We start from the raw sequence: 25,703 nt of genomic DNA on the forward strand, positions 1-25,703 counted from the left end.
GTCAAACAGGAAATTATTTAAATATGAATTCCATGTCTCTCATACAACATCAAGCCAAACTAAATTTGGAGATAGTAGGTTTTTTGTTGTCAGAAAGTGGGCAGGGTTAGGAGTCATGACAAATCTTGCATATAGTCTAGTTACTGGGGTGGGGAAGCTGGGGCCTTGAGTCCACATTTGACTTTCTAGATCCTTAAACGTGGCCTTTTGGCTGAATCCATATTTTACTGTAAAAATTTAGATTCAGTAAAAAGGACACACTTAAGGACCCAGAAGGCCACATGTGGCCTCAAGGCTTCAGGTTCCACACCCTGGTAATTATTTGAGATTTTCAATAAGGGAAGAAATACTCAGATCTAGTGAAATTGTAGGTATTTGAAATGTTAAAATATTATGTTTCAGAATCCAACAAGACATTGAAATTGATTTTCCATTTTAAAAAAAAGGCAAAATCTATTGGGCTTGAGGGAGAAATGTCAGAAGTAAAATTATGAAATTAGCCCCACAGAAACTTAATTGGAGACACAAAATAAAACTAAAATGCTGAAGAAGCTAAAAAAAGACTAGGGATGCTACACCAATGCTAATAGAAATCTTTTCTTTATCTTAGTAAAAGCAACACTATGTCAGAAGCTGCGGTTTTGTGCTAGCTGTATCTCGAGTTACTTGTACTAGTTTTTCCATTAATCAGTTTGTTCAAAAGATGGTTTTATCAGTTGAGTTGGATGAGCAAAATCTCTATGGACAATACAACTCTCCCAGGAAACTGATAAGATAACTCTGCTTTAGCAGTTTAAGGTATTATTAATAATAGAAAGAACTTATCCAGAGGATCAAACAAAGAGTAACTAAGCACTAAATGCTGGAAAGAATGAAGTCAACTTGGGTTGGGGGTTGGGGGGAACTACTGCATCCACTAAGATAATCCATGCTTGGTGAAGTGTACTGAATGGAAGGTCACACAGCTGACCAAGGAAAGGGATTCTTTGGGGCAAATATGAATGAGATATTCACCATGTATATTTGCAGTTGCTTCCCCTTTGATTCATAAAGTTGAACCCAAATATTCTTCAGCTGGGGAAGTAATTAAGCCTGACCATTGAGTCTCAGAATGGAATCAAGCCAAGGTCTTATAGGAAAGAATCTTACTAAGGAAGAGTAAGACAGGAGAATGTGAAAAAGAAGTTCAAGCAGTTAACAGAAAGCAGTTCAAGGAAGAACACTTATAGTCATTAATGCGCTGGTAAAATGTTTACTACAGGAGAAAAAAAAAGAATTACATATGGCACACTTTTAAGTGTCTTCTCATTAGTTCTAAGTGATCCAAAAACAATAAATCAATCTCTCATTTGTAACATTTGCCAATTTCTGAGGTATAAATGCACACAATGAAAATTTTCCAATCAGCTCTCACAAACTGATTCAAGCTGGCTCTACCACACCATGCTTAGAGTGTTCCAGGAATACTGCCCTCAACTTGCACTTACAGACCAGGTCTCTTAGAGGTCAGCTACTCCAACTTTGAGGTAATCTTTGGGTTTGCACTGCTAAACTTAAAGCTCATGATCCCTTACCAATGGGTTAACTTTTTAGTAGTGATCCAGGGGGCAAAATTATTTCAAAATATATTTCCCCCACAAATACATTATCCACATTAGGAATTGACAATGATAGAGCCCACATGAATAGGGGAAGACAGAGAACATGTGTTCAGGATTCAACCAATAAGGGGCACAGATATAAGTAACAAGTATGACCAAAGAATATGTGAAATGAGACAACCCATGTGTCTAGTGTTATAGGGTTTCAGGGCCACTGATGTTTCCATACTGATCCTATTAACCCTAAAATCTAATCTCTGCCACATGCTGCTCCAACAGATACTGCCTCCTTGGTTCCTTTATGGATAAACTGATGTAAGAGCAAGGCCATAATAACAATGTAGACGATAATTGTCAAAATGCCTGTGTGGTTCTGTATCGCAGAGTATCTGAGACTCTCCACATAGAAGGTAGAAGAAGTAAACCATTTATTCTGCAGCAGTAAAACATTCCACACACAATATTACAACCCAGAGCCTCGCCATCCCAAAACCTCTCCGACCCCCTGCTGGGGTCTTCCCCAAAACAAACTCATAGTACAACTAAGTCAGCCTGTTCAGTTCTAACAATCAAAAGGGCGGCCATTAGCAGCATTTTTCTGTGGCATAACTTCCTTTTCCTGTCAGGAAGCTCCTCCTACCACATGTGACTTGGGCTTCCTGTGACTTAAGCAGGTCACATGGTCTATTAATGGGTGGGAAAGATCTTCAAATCTAAATTGCTGCTACAACTGAATTCTCTGCACTTTGGGGCTTTAGTAGGATTCTAGGCAGGAACCATGTAGACTGTGTTCTTCCTTTTTCAAGTATCATGAAAACACAGATGAGGTCCTGGACACTTGAACTCAGGAAATCTTAAACTTACAGTTATCCAGGAGGCAACTTTCCAAGTTGATGCTGTTCTGGAAAGCTCTTCTCTCTGCTAGAACATTAGATTCTCCTCACTGTATCAATTATATCTAAATTTTCTTGATCAAAAGCGATAGATTTAGAGCTTGTCATCATAAGCCCCACTATCTGGAGAATTCAGAATTTTCCCTCCATTATAGGGAAGGTTAAATTTTCAGGAAGAGATACCTGAAAATTCCCATTAGAATTTATGTCAACATGTCTTCTAAGAAAATGTCCTCCAGCTGTAAAATACTTGTTTTGTTGTTAGTGGGAAGGAGAAAACTAGAGATATGCACTTTTTGTTCAATTGTCTCCAACTCTTTGTGACCCCATCTGAAGTTTTCTTTTTTCCCAATGTTTTAACATTTTATTTAACATTTTGAGTTACAAATTCTTTACCTCCTTTCCTCCCTCTCCTCTCTCCTCCCCAACATAGTAAGCAATCAGATCTCAGTTATACATGTACAGTTATATAAAACATTTCTATATTAGTCATTTTGTACAAGAAAAAAAATGAAAGTGAAAAAGAGCATGCTTTAGTCTATATTCAATCAATAACAATTCTTTCTCCTGATGCAGATAGTATAGCTAAGTCATTGACAGTTCTTCATAAAACAATATTGCTGTTACTATGTAAAACATTCTACTGGTTCAGTTTACTTCACTACCTATTAGTTCATGTAAGTTTTCCTGGTTTTACTGAAATCACCCTGCTTCTCATTTCTTATAATATATTTCACATCCATTACATCCATTATTTCATACATTATTACAACACATTACACATCCATTATACATACACAGTCCAATACAATCATATCACAGCTTTTCTTTTCCATTCCCCAATTGATGGTCATCCCTTTGATTTCTAATTCTCAGCCACCACAGAAAGAGCTGCTATAAATATGTTTGTATAAAAACCTCCTTTCTCCCTTTTTTGATGTCTTTGGGATATAGACCTAGCAGTGGCATTGCTGGATCAAAGGGTATGCACATTTTATAGCTCTTTGGGCATAGTTCCAAATTGCTCTCCAGAATAGTTGTATCAGTTCACAACTCTACCAACAGTTCATTAGTGTCTCGGTTTTCCCATATCCCCTCCAACGTCCAACATTTTCCCTTTTTTTGTCACATTAGTCACTCTGATAGATGTGAGGTGGTAACTCAGTGTTGTTTCAATTTGCATTTTTTTGATCAATAATGATTTAGAGTATTTTTGTTTGACTATAGATAGTTTTGATTTTTTGATGTGAAAACTTTCTGTTCATATCCTTTGACCATTTATCAATTGGGGAATGGCTTGAATATTTATAAATTTGACTCAGTTCTCTATATATTTGAGAAATTAGACCTTTATCAGAGATACGTTTTGTAATTTTTCCCCAGTTTTCTATTTTCCTTATATTTTTGGTTGCATTGGCTTTGTTTTTGCAAAAAGTTTTTAATTTTATACATTCAATATTATCTGTTTTACATTTTGTAATGTTCTCTATACCTTCTTTGGTCCTAAATTCTTCCCTTATCCATAAATTTGACAAAGAAGCTATTCCATGCTTTTTTAATTTGCTTATGATATTACCTTTATACATAAATCATGCACCCATTTCGACCTTATCTTACTATATGATATGAGGTGTTGGTCTATAGCTAATTTCTTCCATACTGTTTTCAAGTTTTCTCAACAGCTTTCGTCATGTAATGAGTTTGAATATTTGGGTTGATCATACACTAGATTACTATGGTCATTTATTATAAGTTAGTTTTCCTTGATAATTTCTTGGAAGATGTTGTCCAGGTCCTCCTTTTGATTATGGCTTTGAAGTAGCCCAATGATTCTGATATTCTTTCTCCTGAATCTATTTTCCAGGTCAGTTTTTTTTTTTTTTTCCCAAGAGATATTTTAAATTTTCTTCCATTGTTTCTATTCTCTTGAATTTGTTTGATTGATTTTTGATGTCACATAGAGTCATTAGCTTCTACTTGCCCAATTCTAACTTTTAAGGTATTGTTTTCCCCAATTAGCTTTAGTACTTTCTTTTCCCTTTGACCAATTGTACTCTTTAAGGAGTTGTTTTCTTCAGTAGATTTTTGTATCTTCTTTTTCATTTGGTCAATTCTATACTTAAGCAGTTTTCCAAGCTATTGCCTCTTTTTTTCATAATTCTCTTACATCATTTTCATTTCTTTTCCCAGTTTTTATTTTACCACTCATATGATTTTAAGCTCCTTTTTCACCTCTTCCATGAGTTCTCCCTGGGTTTGTGACCACTTTCCATTTTTCTTTGAAGTTTTGCCCACAGATGTTTTGACATTGTTGTTTTCTTCTTAGTTTGTGTCTTGATCTTTCCTGTCACTGTAATAACTTTCTGTGGTCAGATTCTTTTGTTGTTTTTGTTTTGTTTTGAACTCATTATTTTGGCCTTCTTCCTTTCTGTTAAATTTGAGCTCATTTCCCAAGGTGGAAGGGGCACTGTCTAAGGCTTCCTGTGCCAGGGGCTGTAGGCCTTTCTTTACCTGGTACTGCACTGATGTTACCCTAAGACACATGGGAGTCCCCCAAGTCTAGTTCTGAGCTGAGGTGGTGGAGTGGGGGTGGTTAGCACTGCTGGAGGCTGTGGGGGTGTTTCAACAATCTGACTAGCAGCTTTTGTGGGGGTGTAAGACCAACCCAAGCCCAACAACAAGAACGCTACCAGCACGCTGCAAAAGCATAGGTTCTTTTGATTTGCTTCACTAAGGAAAGCAAGGTTAAGGGGTTGGCAAGCTTACTTTAATTCAGCATACAAATATCATTCACTTAGTTAAGGGGAAAAGACCAGCACACTGAACTTCAGAGCAAATTACAAACACCAACAGACAGACCAAATACAGATTCATAGTTACCAACATCTAGGTTCAGCCCGGGAGCTCATGAAAGGGGCTGGCCCAGAGTCACACGCACCACCACTGCTGTGGGTAAGCGCTCCAAAGAAGAGAAAGCCAACCCCTGGTTTTATATCTTTTTCAGGGTCAGGGGTGAATCACACATGCTACTCACCCACATGACCCAGAATCGTCACAAAGAGGCAACTTAAACCCATATTGTCTAAAAGCCTTTGCTGTCCCAGACATGTCACTCAAACTCATGTGTAAAATAGGCCCTCCCTTGAATTAGCCCCACCTTGGGCCCCACCTTAGTTACCAATCCAGCCCACATAGGTTTTACACCTAATTTGGGCCTGGGGCTTAGCACATAGTAAGGCTCAATGAAATACACTGAATTACTGAAAGGAAACAAAGGCCAAACTCTTCAAGGGCACTTGGTTGAACTAAGTGCTAAGAGCCCATTTTGCTTACCAATGGGGGGGGGGGGGGCGGGTCTATCAGCTTACCTGGTGCTGAGCTGGAGTCCTAGTGATGGCATTTGGTATGTGCCGAAGCCAGGTGGATTTTCTTGCATTTCCCTGTGGCTATACTGAAGCATGTGATGGTCTGGCCTGTTTGTAGGATGCCTGTCTGCCTGGAGCTGTGCTGGAGTACATGGTGGTTCTTGGAGCTGGAGTCTGCTGGTTCTCCTGATTTTGCTAAGGCATGTGGGGGGGTCCTGATTTTGGCATTTGCCTAGTCCAGCACACTGGGATTCAGGTTCTCCCACTGGTTTGCTGAGATTGTGTTTGCTGCTGGCTTGCTGAAATGCTTCCTTTCCTGGAATGTTCTCCCCTTTTGCCCAAGTGAAATCGACCTTTCTTGCTGATCCTCTAGGTCTCCAGGGCTAAAATACAACTTCACCCCTTTGTTCTGCTGGCTATAGTGTCCCAAGATTTGTTCTGGGTCATTATGTTATGGTTGTTTGGAGGTGAATATTGGAGAGATACAGTGATTTACTGCTTACTCTGCCATCTTGGCTCCTGGAAGTAGAATCTTAATCTTCATTATTAAGATTTTCTCTAAAACTTTCTTAAATCTAGACAATCAAAAAAAATGATAAATCAAGTCTTATTTGTAACATTTGCCAATTTCTTAGATGTATGTATTTACAATGAAAATTTAATATTTGCCATTCACCAAACAAATTCCAGGTGACTGTAGTCAGTATGTGTGAATCCCAATTTCCCCTGTTCTATAGATGATATCTGCTATTTTATAGAAATAGTAAAGATGTGTATTATGTGATAGATACCATCCTTTTTTTAGAAAGTAGGGTAAAAGTAAGAAAGAAAAAGAGAAAGAGTGAGTAGTAGGACCATTATTTACACTGCCATCTTGGCTCCTGGAAGTCCTCATCATTTCTTATAGCACAGTACTATATCATCACAATCATATACCACAGCTTGTTCAGCCATTGTGTTTGTAGAAAGAGTTCACATACCAGTGCTGATAAGAGCAGAGATCTTTATGTATTCATATCTGTGATCATTTGTAGATCTTTATGGCATTACTTATTCTTTGTAAGAAATCAAAATAGAAATTAGAATGGGGATTTTAGGGAGTAAATCAGAAATTATAATATTGTTGTTATAACACTATATCACTCACTTCCACACTTTTCCACCCCTCTATAGAACTAAAGTTTGAGTACTCCAAATGTTTTATTTCAATATATTTGATCTGTCCAGCAGCAAAGAAGAAAAATTCATTTTATACCTTCATGCTTATTTCCATGTAGAAAACACTCCATTTTTAAAATTCAAAGAATAAATTCAAGTACCAGGGCAGGAGAAAAATTGGAACCATTTTTAAGGAGTGATTTATTTAGTGTTAACTCACAACAACTTTGAAAAGGTCAGAAGTATGCCGATTCTCCATGTAGGTTTTCATGTGAGTGTCAAGGATATCAAGCAGTGACTGCTTTATGGATCATCTCCTTTCAAAAAATGACTTGAAAGTACTGGGCTGCAAATTGCTGACATGGACATGTCAAACCTCCCAAAAAATCCCTATACGGTATCATAAAGGCTGCCAATCCTACCAAAAGCCCAATATCCACCCCCAATTACAGAGTCTGAGTCATAGCTTTACTGGGGACTTGAGTCCAAAGAATTAGCCATCACACTTTTGCTAATGGGATATGATTTTTGCTGTTGATTGCTGTCTCATCACAAAGCTACAGGGATCATTTAAAAAAGATGAGTGAAAGTTAAAAAATTAGAGACTCCTTAATTTATGACCATTTACACTTTGAAAGACTGTAATAGTTTTCAGATTGCTAAGACCTTCTGCATGTCTCCCTCCCTACCCCCCCCATAACAGCTATATCCCTTTGGAATTATTAGGGCCTGACAGCTATATATAAAGTTGAAATAATGGGGTTTGGCATCTGAGAACTCCTTAATCCTCTTTCATCAATACTGCTGTAATAATTGAAAATGTCAGGCTAAAATGATGGCAAGCTACAGACATCTGTCACTTATGATCGTAAAGATGTGGATATGATTACCACAGAGTGTGCACTGCTTACAGAGCCAGAGGAAAGAGAAGAGAATTATCTTCAAAATTCAGTAAGGGATAGAGATATTTATATTGACTAAATATAAGGTGGTTTTTAAAATTAACTTCTACACAAAGAGAAGTTTTTAAAATTAAATTTTATTAAACATCCAAAATGTGTTTGATTTAAATTGCAAAACACATATAACACAGGTAAGAGTCAAAAATTGATGTTCATTCATTAACATAAATATTACATTTAAACTGCCACCATGTACACAGGGATACCTACTCTGGTTACTGAAATACATTTTAGTAGCTATAAGTTGTTGTAATATCAATTAAGTTGGGTGTCTTTGATTGAGCCTTACTAGGTGCTAAACCCCAGGCCCCAAACCCCTATCTATTAGGTGCTAAGCTTATGTGAGTGTGAATTGGTAACTAAGGTGAGGGCTCCAAGGTGGGGCCAATGAAGGGAGGTGCTAACTCCAGAGCCAATAGTAAGAGCCTAAGTTCTGGTCACTCAGATGATGTTTGATGATGTCTGAAACTGTATAAAAAGAGAAAACAGAGTTATTTGCTTAAGGCTCTCACTTTTTGAGGCACGGGACTCTGGGCAGCTGGGCAGATGAACTCAGATGTTGATGGTTTTCTTGGTAACTATGAATTGTATTGGGTCTGTTTGTAATTTGATTGTACTTTCTCTGAAGTTCAGGGTGCTGGCTTTTTCCCCTAAACTAAGTGAATGGTGTTTGTATGCTGGATTAAAATAAGATTGTTAACCCCTTAACGTTGCTTTCCTTAGTAAAGCAGATCAAAAGAACCTGGGCTTGCAGCTTTCAGTGAGCTGGTTGTTGTTGGTTTTTCACCCCCACAGCAGCTGCTAGCTGGATTGTTGAAACAGTTGTTGCCAGTGAGATCTGATGTTTCTATGCCTCAGTTCTCTCATCAATAAAATGAGTGCTTTAGTTCAGATGAACTTCCAAGTATATTCTGGTTCTAATTCATTTTTTTCCCTCATAACTGCTGACTTTCTTGAATAACCAATCCCAATTATATGTAGAATAGTGGTAAACCTTAGGTGAGGAAATGGGAAATTAACATTTGTTCCAAAATTCCAAATTATGAATACATGACTGCTACTACTACTAATACTACTACTACTACTACAACCACTACCAATAAAAAGATGGAGGTCAAACTGAATCAACAAAAGAAAGACATACCTACAATTAGCTCAGTACATTAAGGGAAACAGATATCAAGCATAAAGAAAATGTTTGTGGCTGAATAGGTTAAGAGACCTAATGGTATCCTGGAATCAAAACTTAATATTTGACATAATTGAAAATATTTAACCTCTGGGCATAGACTACGAAATGGCTGGCTCAAAGGTGGACTCAAAAAGCATTCTGTGAGTTATAAATGTGTGAACTTAGCCAATAAAAAAGTAGTGAACTAACAGCTCAAATAGCTATATCATGTGAAGTTTTGTGTGTATGTATAAGCCTATGCATATGTATGTTTGTGTGTGCATGTGTGTGTGTGTATGTAACCTGAAGAGTTTTTAGTATCCAATAAGGAAGTAAGGACCAGGACATTACCACCAGAAAAGTTATAGTTAAGGATCCTTGATTTAATGATCAATGTAGGTTATTCAAAGAAATGTTAGATCCTGTCCCAGTATTCCAGAGCAATTTAACACCTACCAAATAGGTATAAAGAAAGCATCTGGTGATTAAAATATATTCATCATTTTATATGGATTAACAGACAATAAATCTCTGTACTACAAATATAGACATCAAAATATCCTGGAAAAATTATCCAACATATATTCCAAGAACATGATATTTTTTTTGAATTATGGAAATAGTTTTTGAACAAGCAAATATTACTTTGCTTCAATAGTAAAAACTAACAATTTACATACATCATTAGATTTGTTAAATGCAACAGTTCTCAAAGTTTTTCATCTCAGGATCCCTTTACATGCTTAAAAATATTTAGGGCCCTCAAAAAGCCTTTATTTATGTGGGGTATATTTATCAATATTTATTGCATTACAATTAACATTTTATTATTATTATAAAAATAATTTTGACTTCAAAGATCCCCGAAAGGCTTTTGGGAAATCCCAGGGATCCCAAGACTAGACATTGACAACAAATGGTCTAATGTAACTGAAATAGGTTTACCTCCAGACATAGCTTCCAGAAGGGCTAACGTCCTAGAATGGAATCAGTGGCCTTCCATTGACAATTTCCGCATGAATTCTATTAACAATATGTGACAAGAAAGTAAAGAACACACTGTCAAATCATGTGGGTTTCTTTATAGCTATAACAATTTCTGATTGTAGTTCAGGAACTCGTCTTTTCACTAGAAATTACATGTTGGTGATCCTTATGGATCCTTGTCTTGGTGATTGGTGTATTTTATGTAGGTAAATTGAAAAAAAATGTGCACCACATTATGCTAGTTTTAGGTCATACAATTTTTTGGTTGTTGTCCTTTGTATTAGAAGAGACAAAATGAAATCACTATGTCACAACATACATTGTGTCTAACTGTGGCTAATTAGACCAATATGAACTCAGAATGCTCTACTGTAGGTCAGGAACAAAAAGCTCATACATATGGACATTGGGGATTGAGATGTCTCTAAATTTGCAACCGTGACTTTAGCACCTTTTGATGCCTACCAAAGCATAATATGGTGGCTAAAAATTATTGTCAGAAACTTATTTTCTTTCATAATTTTACAGATATCAAATCTCCATATTATACATAAAGATCTCAAAATATCTTTGAGAACTAAGCAAATAAATTGTACTGGAACCAGACCATTAGAACTGCCAGGACAATTGCCTACAATTATCCAACTATAAAATTTGTCCATAAAAATTTAAGAACAACATATTTAGTAGATGCCATTAAACAAAATATTCCTAATCTCATGCTACTTGGAATAAAAATTCACAATTAATGGGCCTAATAGAAGAGATACTATCATCTGGGAACAGGATGAGATACATTTTATCCCTGTTTTCTTACGTACTTGAGTTGTATAGAAGATACTTTGGCTGAGGCAACAGAATATAAACTTTCATTCTATACTTTTATTCAATTGTATGTCGCTGAGATATTTTCAATTCAATTCATGTAAAACTTGACTCATCTTTTTCCCATAAACTCTCCCCTCTTCTAGACTTTCCTAATTCTGAACAGGCATAATTTATCTCAACCTATCTAATAATGCATTTAACAATGCTGACCACTCTCTGCTCCTGTGTAATATATCCTCTCTGGGTTTTAGTGACTCTAATCTCTTCTAGCATGTCTCCTAACTGTATAGCCACTCCTTACCAATCATTCTGCAGACTGTTCATCCAAATCACATGCCTATCTATGTGTAGTCCCCAAGATTTATCCAGTATTTTCTCATGGGCCATCTCCAGTTGTCCTGATCTATATTTTGCCCCTGCACCCAGATGGCTCCAGAAGGGAAAATGAGGCTGGTGACCTTGTGCAGCCCTCCCTCACTTAAATGCATTTCATTTGCAAGCCATGCTATCATCTTCAAGAATGAAGGATAAATAACAACAACTCACTGTCTTGGTCATCTCATCAGCTCCCACGGAGTTAACTATAATCCCTAGACATAGGACTTTAAAATCCTTATACCCACCCCAGACTCTCTTTTTTCCTTTACCTGGGCATTATAAATTGCCTATTCAACACTTTGAAATGGATTTAATTTCAAATTCAACGTATCTCAAACATTGTCTATTCTGATTATCTTTCACCCTAAACCGTTACTTTTTTCAAAGTTTCCTATTTGGTACCACCATTTCTCCAGCCTTCCAGATACATAATATCAGCATTATTCTGAAAGTCTTCGTTTGCTTTACCCTATATAACCAATTAGTTGTTAAATTTTGTCTACCATCACAAAATCTGACATCTAACCACTTCTTTCCTTTAATAGAGCTACCACTTTAGTTCAGGACTTTATCTTTTCTTTCCAAGATTATCGAAACTGTCACTTAATTTGTCTCCTTTCCACAAGTCTTCTTTCTCCATCTTTTTGCACTGGCTATCCCCTATGCCCAGAATCCATTTCCTTCTTAGCTCTGCCTCATAGAGTCCTTCTCTCTCTTCAATATGCCATTCGGGTACTATCTCTGTGAAGACTTTCTAGATTCTACCAATTGCTAGTTGCCTCCTCGAAATACCTTGAATTCTCTAAAATCCTCTTCCTTCATTGGGGCACCATGCTCTGGCAAGACTGTTCAACTCCTCCCCACTCCCAACCTCCTTTTCTGCATGTCAAGAAAAAACAAAAAACAGAAGCTTCCTATTGCTGATAATGTAACATGGTAGTACTTTCTGTTGCAATACAGTCCAGCCAGAGAACAGATGAACAGAGGTAACTGGACCAGAAAGGCAGTGTGTGTGGTATATCACTAAACTAGGAATGGACTATCATCTAACTGGTGCCAGTTCTGTCTCCCAGAAGGCCCTCTCTTCTCTTGCCAATCTTGACCTCTTGGTTAATTGGTTTAAATTTTCACTTGTTCTCTTTTATCCACTCCTTTGTTTCTTTGAATATCTTGTCTTACCAAACCCCAGACTTCTCAACATCAATGCCTTTTGCTCCTACTCATGTGCTGTTGAAGAAAACTGTGGAAACTCACAAAACTATGCTGAATCGGTCCACTACAGTACTTTTAAGCAATCTTAACTGGGCCATCACTACAATAATGCAATCCTTTTACACCTCACTAATTGAATCACTATTCCTCTCACTACAATGGTTTTCCAAACCTTTTTATTTCTCTGTCATACTCCCTCAGCGTTCCACTCTCACTTTCTCAGCTGAAAATTATGAAAAAAGTTGAGACTATTCTCAGAGAATTCCCTCTTCTCTGCATTCCTCAGCTCACATCACTAGAATACATTCTGCATTAACTTTTTCTTCACCCATGTTTCACATAAAAGGTGACCCTTCTGCTTGCCAAGGCAAAACTCTCTCCATGTGCACAAATAATACACTTCCATTCCATCTTCTGCAACAGATTGTCATCAATGGGCAATCAATTCCTTGTCCTTCGAGGCTCTGCCATGGGCCCTGTTCTTTCTCTATATATACAATTTCACTTGGTTATCTCATCAGCTCCCATGGTTCCAGTTATCACATTTATATAAATGATTTGTAGAACTACTTTTCCAGTGCCAAGATTTTCTCCCAACAACCTCCAGTCTCACATTTCCAATTGATCATTAGACATCTCAAACCAGATATTCCATTGCTGTTGTTGTTCAGTAGTTCAGTCATGTCTAATATTTCATGACCCCATGGGCCATAGTATCTTGGGGGGGGGATTTCTTGGAAAAGATGCTGCAGTACTTTACTATTTCCTTGCTCAGTGGATTGAAGCAAACCACAGGTTAAGTGACTTGCCCAAAGTCACACAGCTAGCCAAGTTTGAACTCAGGTCTTCCTGACTCCAGTTCCAGTGCTCTATCCACTGAGCCACCTAACTGCCTCTGGATATTCCATAGACATCTTAAATTCAACATATTCAAGACCTAACTCATGTCAAGGATAACCTATATCAAGGATACCACCATCACCCAGGTTTGCAATCTAAGAGTTATCCTCAACCCCTTACCCTCTCCCCCTCTCCCCAGGTTGCCAAACCCTATCATTCCTACCTTTAGAACATCTTTCATATATGCTCTCTTCTCTCCTTTAAACCCTGTTAGCACCTTAGTGAAGGCCCTAATTATCTCAAACCTGGATTATTGAAGTAGCTTCTTATTCAACTTCTCCCTGTCTCAAGTTTGTTCCCACTCCATTCCATTCTCTATCCATCTATCATATTAATCTTTCTAAAGAGCAGGTCTGATCTGATTATTTACCTACTCAGTAGATTCCAGTGGCTCCCTATAACCTCCTGATTCAAATATTAAACTTCTGCTGGCTTTCAAAACTTCATAAACTGACCCCTTCCTACCGTTCCAAACTTTTTACTCCTTTTTTTTCCTTTCATGTACTCTATGATCCAGTTACGTTGGCCTCATTGCTGTTCCTTGAACAATATCTTCTGATTCCATGCATTTTCATTGATTGTCCCTTATGCTTGGAAACCTCTCCCTTCTCATCCTTGCCTCCTAGCTTCTCATGTTTCCTTCAAATCAGAGTAAATTCCACATTTTACCAAAAAAGCCTTTTCCACGTCCTCCCTAATCTCTGTGCCTTCCTTTTGAGGCTACCCCCAATTTATCTTGTATACAACTCATTTGTACATAGTTTGAATGCTGTTTCCCATTAACCAATAAGGTCCTTGAGAGCAAGGACTTTTTTTTTGCTTTTATTAGTATTATCTGCACCTAACACAGTGAATGACACATAGGGGCACTTAATAAATGCTAGTTAACTGCCTGCTTTCCTGACAGATTAGAGATAGATTTTGAAATGTTGAATTTTCTGAAGTTAGAAGAAACTAGACAGCCTTGAGGTTCAGTCCCCAAGGTAACCATCATCAAATAGAAAGGAGTCAGGCAGTGAGGAATATAAGGAAAAAAGTCAACTAAATTACCAAAGATCTTGAGAAAGCCAACGCAGAGATCTTGAGTATAAATCAAATTACCTTGAACCTTTATAATATATTTGTATTTACCCACTTTACATCTATACTGTATGTGTATATATACATATATGTAACATATATGTATATATTTAGTCTTTGAATATACTGTGCATACATGTGTACAATGCATGGTCAGTGCACGCATAAAATATCTATATGTAAATGTATATTAGGTGTTTGCATATATAACATATCTTTTGTAAACATGCTACATGCATATATATATATATATATTTATGTTTGTCTGTATGTGTGTATTTTCATTTTTCATCTGATGTCATGCCAGATTTCAACTCCACAGAATAAGATGCCATTTATAGGATAAGCTTATCACTTTTAATCTCACCACCATGCTGCTAATTCCAGCCTTGGCAGATCACACTTCCCTCAGTCTCCTCTTACCTCTGTTTGGAGGGCTGAAGGTAGAATACCAAACTCCCCACAGTACTTTCACTTGCAAAGTATCTGCAAACCAAACCATCAGATCACACCATTTTCCATCAACTCCCCTGCCTAGGTTCAACTGCATGGAGTAAGATGCCCCTGCACTGGGTACCCCCTTGTGTTTCATTCCCATCCCTGTCCCTCCTTTTGAATGCTGACTTCCCCTTTAGTGAACTTAGTAAAACCCTAGATATCGGCAGTAATAGCATTGTAGCTGCATTATACCCATGCTCTTTAAATTTTTTTCTTCATTATGCATGTGTAATTTAAGATTTTTCAAATGGGGTCTGATCTTTCTGGCTAATGACTCCCTAAGCAGCTTTCTCTTCTAGATCTAGTGCCTGATTTCAGTGGAGCTGTCAGAATTCTTTTTTAATATTTAACCCTTCCTTAAGACTCTAGTTTGCTTTATTTAGATAGACAGAAATGTTCTTGACCCTATATCAACTGCTGAGAGGTTATTCTATTATACCTTGTTATGACATTTCAGGACTTTGTTGCAGTACTGTTCTTGTCTCAGTTCCTGCTCTCTCAGTTTTGATGGATGAGTGTCATTGATGAAAGAATAGAGTTATTGTCCCCAGGGAAAAACAGCATATCTGTGTGATTTTTTTATATGTATTCTGCATGGGCTTTAAGGATTCATTGGGAAAAGTATGTTTTTGAGAAAAAAAGAAAAGAAGTTTATACAAAAGTGACATGGTGGATTTTTACAAAATATAAAATCATTGGACTTACCAGTGACGATATTGATAGGTGACAGGTAGTCTTGATTTTTCAACTTCAGGGGTCATGCTTCAGTTTTTGTTTTATTCTAAGTTTTGCTAGAGTCATGATGATGATGATGATAACAAACACACATTAAAATATTTGTAATATTTTATTCACATTGAGATTTTTTTTTTGATCAGGGCAGTTGGGGTTAAGTGACTTGCCCAAGGTCACACAGCTAGTACATGTGTCAAGTGTCTGAGGCCGGATTTGAACTCAGGTCCTCCTGACTCCAGGGCCAGTGCTCTACTGACTGCACCACCTAGCTGCCCCCACATTGAGATTTTTAGGACTCATCTTGAGCTCTATGTATTTTCATTTTTTAAAAGATAGTGGAATACTGTGCTATAAGAAATGATAAGCTTGACTTCCAGGAGCCAAATGGTGGAGTAAGCAGTAAATCACTGTAGCTATCCCACATTCACCTTCCAACAACCATAAAATAGCACCCCAGAACAAATCCTGGGACAGTGGAGCCAGTAGAAAGAAGGGATGAAACATTCTTTTAGCTCAGGAGACTTGGAGGATAAGCAAGAAAGGTCTATATCACTTGGGTAAAAGGGGAGCTCAGTCCAAGACAGAAGCATCCCAGCAAACCAGCAGTAAGTCTTACTTTAGCAAACCGGTGGGAATTCGTGAGCCCCATTGTGGCAGAGCAGGCAAACATAAACAACAAGACAACTCCCCTCCCCCATGTGCCTTAGTATAGGCAGAGGAATGAATGGACTCCAGTTCCAAAAACAACCATGGGCTTCAACACAGCCTTACGTGGGCTGGTGTCCTCCTGGGGTCAGACCTCCACATGCTTCAGTCTAGCCATGAGGAAACACATAAATACCCCACCTGGCCTCAGCACGTGACAGACACAACCACAAGGACCTCAGCTCAGCACCAGGAAAGCTGCCAGACTCCTACAGCCTCCAGCTGCCGGAACCTGAGGACCCAGCACACAGAGCCAATGACCAGGTCCCTGTCCCCCAGCACAAGAAGCTTGAGATAGTGCCACTGTGCTCCAGCAGGAGAGCTCAACTTTAAAAGCCAGGAAATATGCCAGAAATTAGTAAGAAGCAGAAACAAACATTGACTATATAAAGTTATTATGGTGACAGGGAAGATCAAAACACAAATTCAGAAGAGGACAACATTGTCAATATACCAATATCCAAAACCTCAAAGGGGAATATGAATTGGTCTCAAGATCAAAAAGTTTTCTTGGAAGAGCTCAAGAAGGATTTTTTAAGTATTATAATTAATTTGGTTTTAGTTTTCAACATTCACTTCCCTAAGCTTTGGAGTTTTCAATTTTCTCCCCCTCTTTCTCTTCCTACCTCCCCAAGATGGTGGGCAATCTGATTTAGGCTCTACTTGTACATTCATATTAAATCTATTTTCACATTAGTCATGATTTAAATTAGAATTAGAATTAATGGGAGGAACCACAGGGAAGAAGAAACAAAACAAAACAAAACAAAAGGAGAGGAAATATTATGCTTCTATATCTGCATTCAGATTCCAAAGTTTTTCCCTGGATGTGAACAGCATTTTCCATTGCGAGTCTTTCTGAGTTGTCTTAGAAGGCATTAAGATTAAGGAAGCTGGGAAAGAGTTCTTAGTTGGGGCTTGAAGTAAACAAAAGGCAGCTTGGAGGAAGAGGTTAGAAGGGGGAGTGGTTAGGTATAGGGGAAAGCCAGTGAAAATGCTTGGAGTCAAGAAATAGAGTACCATGTTGTAAGGAATATCAAAGAGGCCAGTGTCACTGTCACTAGCAAAGTAGAGGGTAGATTGGAGTATGGGCTAAAAAGACTGGAAAAGTAGGAAGAGGCCAGTTTGTGAAGAGCTTTAAAAGTAAAAAAGAGGATTTGGTATTTGATTTTGAAGGTGATGGGGAGCTACTGGAGTTTATTGAATAAGGAATGATATGGTCAAACCTGAATTTAAGGGAGGAAAATAGCATAAAAGTTTTCATTGCTCTGGTATGCCTTTTCAGAACTTTCCTTAAGCATTAAGTCCTAACTGCATCAGACCCTTTGTTAAGAATCACACTGTCGATGCTTGGAAAACGAACCCATTCATTGTAACAGAATAACTTGGGAAGTTCTTAAACTGCAGCTGTGTCTACTTCACCTAAATAAATGGTTGGAAAATCAATTAGCCAGTTCTTTTATCTTACATCAAATGACCACATGACTGAGTCTTCTCAGTGAATTGACTATACAAACGTGCATCATACAAACAGAAGCTGTGTTAGAAAATCTTCCGGTACGAGTGCCCTACTGATGGAGCCAGCTTGCGTTGCATCTATGCTATTAACTATTTACCAAACTGCTATTTTGCTGGCAGTAACAAGGCAAATTTCCCCACAGATAGGACCCATCTCTTTCTTGTTGTAATGCCAGATGCTGTGCTAGGTGTCACATCCTGTAAGGGCAGCTTGGTGGGGATCTGAAAATACAATATGGAAGTATATGTCAAATCTGCTATGGAAATTATACTCACTATAATGGAAACTATCTTAAAAGCCTTGGAATTAGGCTCCCTGTGATTCTTAATGCTCAAGAAAGGGGGGAAAATACTACCTACATTTCCCATTTGACTTTATTTTGAAAGTTTTCAGACTGGAAAAAAATACACTCTGGGAAGGCTCCTTGCTCTTAGGCCGGGGATTCTTAACTTAGTGGTTTGTGCATGCTGGTCCATAGATAATTTTCATGAAGTTCGTTAATTTGGATAATAAAAAATACACTTTTATTTTCACTAATTGCTGGGTGGAATTTAGTATTTCCTTCAAATATATGTTTTTATGTAGCCTTTCATTATATATACATATATGTGTGTGTGTATAAATGTGGGTGTATTCATTCTGAGAAGAGGTCCATAGACTTCAATAGACTCAATAGAACAATCAAGCAACATTTATTAAGTGCCTACTAAGCACCAGGCACTGTGCTATGTGATGGATTTACCAAAGGGGGGGTAGCCCCTGCCCTCAAGCAGCTTACAGTCTAATGGGGGAGACAATATGCAAATAAATATATACAAAACAAGTTCTATAGAGGATAAATAGGAAATGTGTAACAGAGGAAAAGCATTTGTCCCATGTAAGTGACACACTGATATTCCTAGAACATAGGAAAAACAGGATTTGACCACAATATTCCCCTCTTTAAAAGCCTTCATTGACTTCCTATTGCCTTTAAAATAAAATTAAAGAAAATATCCTTAGTCTTGTATTTAAAGCCCTCTATAGTCTGGCTTCCATCCACCTTTATGGTCATTTCATGTTATGCCTGTTCTTACTCTTTAGTTATAGTTAAACTTGCTTGCTAATGCTAAAATATACCTCCTTTTGCCTCCATCACTTTGCACAGCCGATTACACCTATCTGCCATGGAGGGCCTTGTCAACTACTCCTCTTAAAATAATGATTTTATGTAGCCTTTCTTCATCCTTCATCCTCTTCCACTATTAATGCTTTTTCTCCCATTTTTATTATTATTTTGTATGTGTTTCACATTTCTCTGGATATATCCTGTACACTAACAGCCCACATGCCGCCAGATTAAATTCCTCAAGGGCAAGGGCTGTGCCAGTTTTTGTTTTTGTATCTTCCATGATTACTGCATTGAATTATACACAATAGGCATTAATAAGTATTTGCTGAATTGAATTACTTAGCTCAAATATGCTTATTGACTCACAATTTATAAAATATTACTGCTATAGAAATCCTTGGAAGTGGATAAAAAGCCTAACTCCAATTTTACAGATGAGAAACTGAGGCTTTTTCATGCTGGGGGATGCATTTATCCCCAACCTTTTTTTTTCTGTTAGCTTTTTTTCGTATACTCCTGGTCTTCTTTTAAACACTATAACAAACTTCCACACAATTTGACCCTTTCTCATTCCACTCTTGGGTGTCTCCTTTTATCCAGAACAAGACTGAGTGGCTTCAAAGTCATAAATTCATAGTATTATAGTATCATTTATTTTCACCTATAATAGGCTATAGAGATCATCTAGTTAAATGCCCTTATTTTACAGAACACATATTGAGTTCCAAAGAGGGTAAATTACTAGCCCAAAGTCACATAGTAAGTCAGAACCAGAATTCAAAAGCAGGTCCCCTGATTACAAATCTAGAAACATGAGTTCTTCTTGGACTGTCAGGTGTGGTGTCTCAAAGAATTCTTAGTAAATGGAAATTCCATGGGGAACATATAAGCAAAAGGATTTATATGTACCATCCACTCACATTCAGTGCCTCACTCTTTCATTTACTGGACTGGGTGAGTTCAATGCTCTTCTCCAGGTGAGTACCATATTTCTCCATGTATAAGATGCACCCTTCTCAAAAAATTTGGGGTCTAAAAACTGGAAGCATCTTATACTATGCTTGTAGATTTTTTTACTTGCATTTCCCACTTTTTCATGCTTGTTGTCTTTGCATTCATTGTTTTGCATTTGTTACCGGTATATTAGGTTACGTTTTGCCATGTTCTGCCCAGAAAGGCTCAGAAAAGATTCTTGTATAGTGCTGAATTCAAGTTAAAAGTGATCCGGTTTGCAAAAGTGAATGGAAGTTATGCTGCTGAACACAAGTTTGGTCCTCATCCAACTGAGAAAATAATCCGAGACTGGCTACGGGAAGAAGAAACCCTACTGAAAACACCACGGCAGAAGAAGGCCATGAGAGACAAGTCAGCAAAATGGCCTGATTTAGAGAGGGAGTTGAAGATATGGATTGAAGAGCAAAGGGCAATTGGAATTCCTGTGTCCACAAAGATGGTTCAGCATGAGGAAAGAAGAATTGTTGATGAAAAAGAAGTTACTGATTTCAAAGGAGGACACAATTAGTGCTTCAGGTTCATGAAACAGAATGGACTAAGCAGGAACACACACACTAGACTTGCCCAAAAGATTCCTGAAAGCTATGAGCAGATGAATAAAACTTGAGTTCAATATCTTTATGTAATACATTTTTTTTTCAAATTTCGGGCCCCCAAATTAAGGTGTGTCTTATACATGGAGAAATACGGTAATTTAAACTTGGTCACTCCCAAGAGGTGAGAATAAAAGCCCTCAATAAAAGATGCATACTAAAGATCCCTCTCTGGCAAGTTAGCTTCTGCCTCAATTTGATTTTGCAGTGGGGGTCAATTCAATTTCAATACCTTTTTGATCTGACAAGGCATATCAATGTTGACAAAGTTAATATATTGGGACATTACAGACAAGACATGAGGTTTCAATCATGGTAATAGGGTTTTCTACTCTTGTGAAATTCTGGCATCAAATTAATTTCCATAGCAACTGCTCATATTGTTATAAACAGGATTATGAATTCACTGAAGGGTCAAGAAGAGAAAGTGAAAAACTGGAGAAATATATTATTAAAACATAAAAAATTACCAAACTTGATGAGTTAAATACTGGTAATTTTCCTTTAAATACTCTGGCATTTTTATTTTAGGTATGTACATTTGAAAAACATAAATTGATGTTATAATTAAAAATAAATTAAAAATCACATATTCAAATACAAAAAAAAAACCCTAACTTTAAAGATAAAAATTCCCCTCCATCAATTATTTGTGTTTTATCATGCCAAGGACAGACTTTGACTTATATTTAACCTGAAATTATTGGTTTTTTTTTTCAAGAAGGGGTAGAGGAATGAACTGAAGAAAATATTCTGGTTTTACATTGATTTGTCACAAATACATTACCTAGAACAATGTCTTGCATGCAGTAGTAACTTAATGACTCCCTTTGAGTGAATGAACAATGGGAGGATAAAGTCTCATTCGAAAATCCTTTGTGAGGCTTTCCTGAAGTTAACATGAAATTAATTTCTACCCCCAAAGCACTTCATCAAGCTTAAATTTAGGGAGATACTAACAAATATAAGGTATGGGTGGCATACCTCTAGGTTGAATATTCATTATTAATTTTTTCTTCTTTACTTTCTTAATTCTAGAAAATCTAAAAAAATAAGAAATCTAGCCTTGATTTGTAACACTTGCTGATTTCCTAAGTATAAATGAAATTCTAACTTTTCAAGCTGTTAAAGATGGGTCTAGCATATACCCCATCTTGTATTCTTTCAATACTGTCCCCTTTTTTTCCTCAGTTAAGGGTCTAATTCACAGAATCTTAGTTGGAAGACAGCTAAGAAGCCATCTAGGTCAATCAATAACTTAAAAAATATGTTTTACAACATGCAGAGCAAATAATCTTCCAGTTTTTTGCTTAAAATCCTCCAGTGGAGATGCTAAAATCTGAAGGAGCCCATTACTCTTTTATACGGCTCTTTCAGGAAGCTTTCTCAAAGTTGACATTCAACATGTAAATGTATTGTACATATTTTCATCCTGTTAATCAATGGTATGATACAGATGACAGTATGCCCAAGACAGCCTGTTCCACATGTCTCTTGTCCTCTCATAAGTTTATTACTTGTTGTCCACTCACAATTCTGAAAGCTTTTCTTGAAGACCTCTTGACTTCACAAGTATACTGGAGAAGCTTGCTAGTGTTCTGTTGGTTAATCCTTTTATCAGTCACATGACCCATGCATCAGCTTTTTCTTATGTAAATTTATTTTTGACATCCCATCATCATTTCTGCATAATTCTTTTTTTTTTTTTAGTAATTTGTTGCAGTGTGATCATATGCAGGATTGCCTGTCTTTTGCCCTTTCCATATGTTAAGCCTAAATTTGCCCTTGATGACTTCTACCAGGTTCTATTAATTCAATTCAATGAACATTTACAGAGTTTTTTGTGTGCTATTATATAGCACACTATATTAGGTAATGGCACTATTAGTGAAATAGAAAATACTATGAATTCTCAAGGAGATTTATTCTAATAACAGGAAGCAACCAGGGCCCAAATAAAGAAGATATGTGAATTACAACATGTGAAAGAGAGGAAGAAAAATGTTTTAGGCATGAGGGATGGCTTGTGTGAAGCCATGAGGAGAAGAGATAAAATACCAAGTTCAGAGAATAGTATGAAGGCCAGTTTGGATAGGATAAAAGTTATGTGAAAGAAGATGACGTGAAAGAATTCTGGAAAGGCAGGCTGTGTCAATGTTGCTAAAGTCCTAAATGAAGATAGTCTATCCTGAAAACACTAGGGAACTACTGAACATTATTGAGATTATTAAGAGAGAGTATCAAGTAGCAGTTCTTAATTCTTCTGTGACATAAGACTCTTTGCTGGCCTGGTGAATACTGTAGATCCATTTTCAAAATAATGCTTTAAATGCATGAAACAAACAAAAAAAACCATAGGATTAGAAAGGAAACCAGTCATAATGAAATACAATTATCAACATTTTAAAAAACAGTTTCATGGATCTTAGATTAAGAAGCCCTGGTACTGAATAAGAAAAGAACAGAATCCAGGAAAGAACCTTTTGGAACATCTAGATTAGGAGTTGTGGTATGGATGAAGCAGAAGACTTAGTAGGAGCAGTCAGATAGGAAGAGAAGCAGGAAAGGTAGTGCCATAAAAACACAGAGAGGAGAGATCATCTGGGAAGTGAGAGTGGTTGTCAGTGTCAAATGTAGTAGATAGGTCAAGAAGGACAAGGATTAGCAAAGAGTCATCAAATTTGGCAGTTAGGAGGATTTTCTTTTTTATTTTGGAGAGAGCAATTTATATTATGATGATTAGAAGACAGATTCCAAAATTATACACAAATAATTGTTACTCACTGTGTACTTGGTTAGGCCAATGCCCAAAAGATATCAAAGAAAGAACAAAAATTCTGTTATGTATGAACCTATTTACAGCATCTCTTTTTGTGGGAGCCAAAAAATGAAAAAAAAACAAGGGGATTTCCATCATTTGAAAAACAGATGAATAAGTTGTGATATAAAAATGTAATAGTATTATTTTGCTTCAAGAAATGAGGAAATAGGTAATTTTGAAAAGGATATGGAAAGATATGTGAACTCATGCAGATTGAAGTATATAGAAGAATAATTAGCCCTATAAATTCAATATTATAAAAGGAATAATATTGAGGACTTTTATAATCTAATGAATGAAATTAGCAAAGTGAGAACAATTTATACAATAAAAACATATTTTTTTAAAAAAGGTATGTCTATTTTTGTTTAAGGTAATTGAGGGAGTTTGTTTTATTCTATAAGAAATTTTATTTTTTCACAAATTGGTATTGGAAGGGAAGGAAAAAATAAATTTGTCAATTTAAAAATAGAGAAGTGGACAGACTGCTGCAGATGTGAAATGTTAATGCACTTTAAGATGAGATCACTGTATTATGAGTTTTACTTAACTTATTTATATTTTGTTACCAAAAAACCTCCGATGAAGTGAGAGTAATCTGTAAATATTTCTCATTTAAAAACAAAACATATAATAAAAATTTAAAAATCAAAAGATTGATGAGTGATGAAGAGGGAATATAATCAGTATTTAATGGAAAATTGTGTAAAAAAGGGAAAAAAGCAATATAGGATGATAATTTGAGGGGATAGTAGGGTATAAGAAAAGTTTTTTGTTTTTGTTTTGTGTGTGTGTGTGTGTGTGTGTGTGTGTGTGTGTGTTAAGAATATAGAAGATGGGCATATTTGAAGGTAGTACGGAAAAAGCCATTATAGAGGAATTAAGTTTGGGTAGGCGTCAGGAAGGCTGAAGGGAATGAAATCAAAGGCTCATGTAATAAGCACTGCATTTGGAAAATAGAAGTTCCACCTCCCCATCACAGACTACGTGAAAGGAGGAGAGAGTGGGATGCAATGTCAAATACTTTTTGACATGAAGAGAAAGGGAGATTGGGGAGTTCATTTTAAATTATCCAAATATTCTGGGTAAAGTATGAAATGATGTCCTCAGTTGAAGGAGCAACAAGGGTATTCTGACAGTCCTCAGAAGTGTAGAGAAGTTTGGAATACATTTAATGGAAGATGATATGGGGAACCAATCAGGGAGGAAAGAAAGAAATGCCTTGTTGTAGTGAGGAACTTGATGAAATTAAAGTATCACTTTATAATTTATACAAGTTCAGCCAGGTTATGTGATTTCCTCCTTTTCCTTTCAACACTAAGCGAGTATAAGTGGATAAGGCAGATATTAGGAATACTAATTGGGTTGATGTTTGTCAAAGGATAAATGGCAATAGGTCAAAGGCTTATGGGATTTGAAAGTAGAAGATATGAGTTGAATTTTCTAAATACAGGATAAAGAATGAAGAAGTACAGATCTAAAGTCAGAGCAGAGGTAATGGGCAGATAGAATACTAAGGGGTTAGTAGTTCCCAATGAGAGAAAATAATGGGTTTCTATGGGATAGGAAGAGATTAAATGATATGAGGTTTTGTTTTGATAGAGAAATGTCAGAATTTTTGATGAAGAAGGTTGAACACATGAATAATAGTAAGAGCCTAGATTTTATCACCCCTATTTTCTTTCAAGTGATGAGAAGGAATAAATCATAGAACTTAAGGAGATAGATGAATTGGGACATTGTGGAGTTTGATACTTCATCAGTACAGATGCTGAATAAGAGCAGTTGATAGAATACCAAATTGGAGTCAGGAAGATCCCAAGTTGAAATCAGAAACTTACTAGTAGTGGTATCTTGAGAAAGTCACTTAACACTTAAAAGCCTCAGTTGTCTCATCTATAAAATGAGAATAATTATAGTGACTATCTTATAAGGTTCTTGTAAGGATCAAATAAGGAAACATTGTTAAAGTGCTTTGCAAGCTTTATAGCAATATATACATATACATACATGCATGCATACCTACATCTATATACATATGTGTGTACATATATACACATCTATATAAATAAATGTATATATATGTATATATGTGTGTGTCACACACACCCGCAAACACAGACACATTCTGGCTATTGTGGCTACTATTATCATTCTTTGAGTCCCAGCTTG

This window comes from Trichosurus vulpecula, chromosome 7, assembly GCF_011100635.1.
Source record: "Trichosurus vulpecula isolate mTriVul1 chromosome 7, mTriVul1.pri, whole genome shotgun sequence".
NCBI classification, from domain to species: Eukaryota; Metazoa; Chordata; class Mammalia; order Diprotodontia; family Phalangeridae; genus Trichosurus; species Trichosurus vulpecula.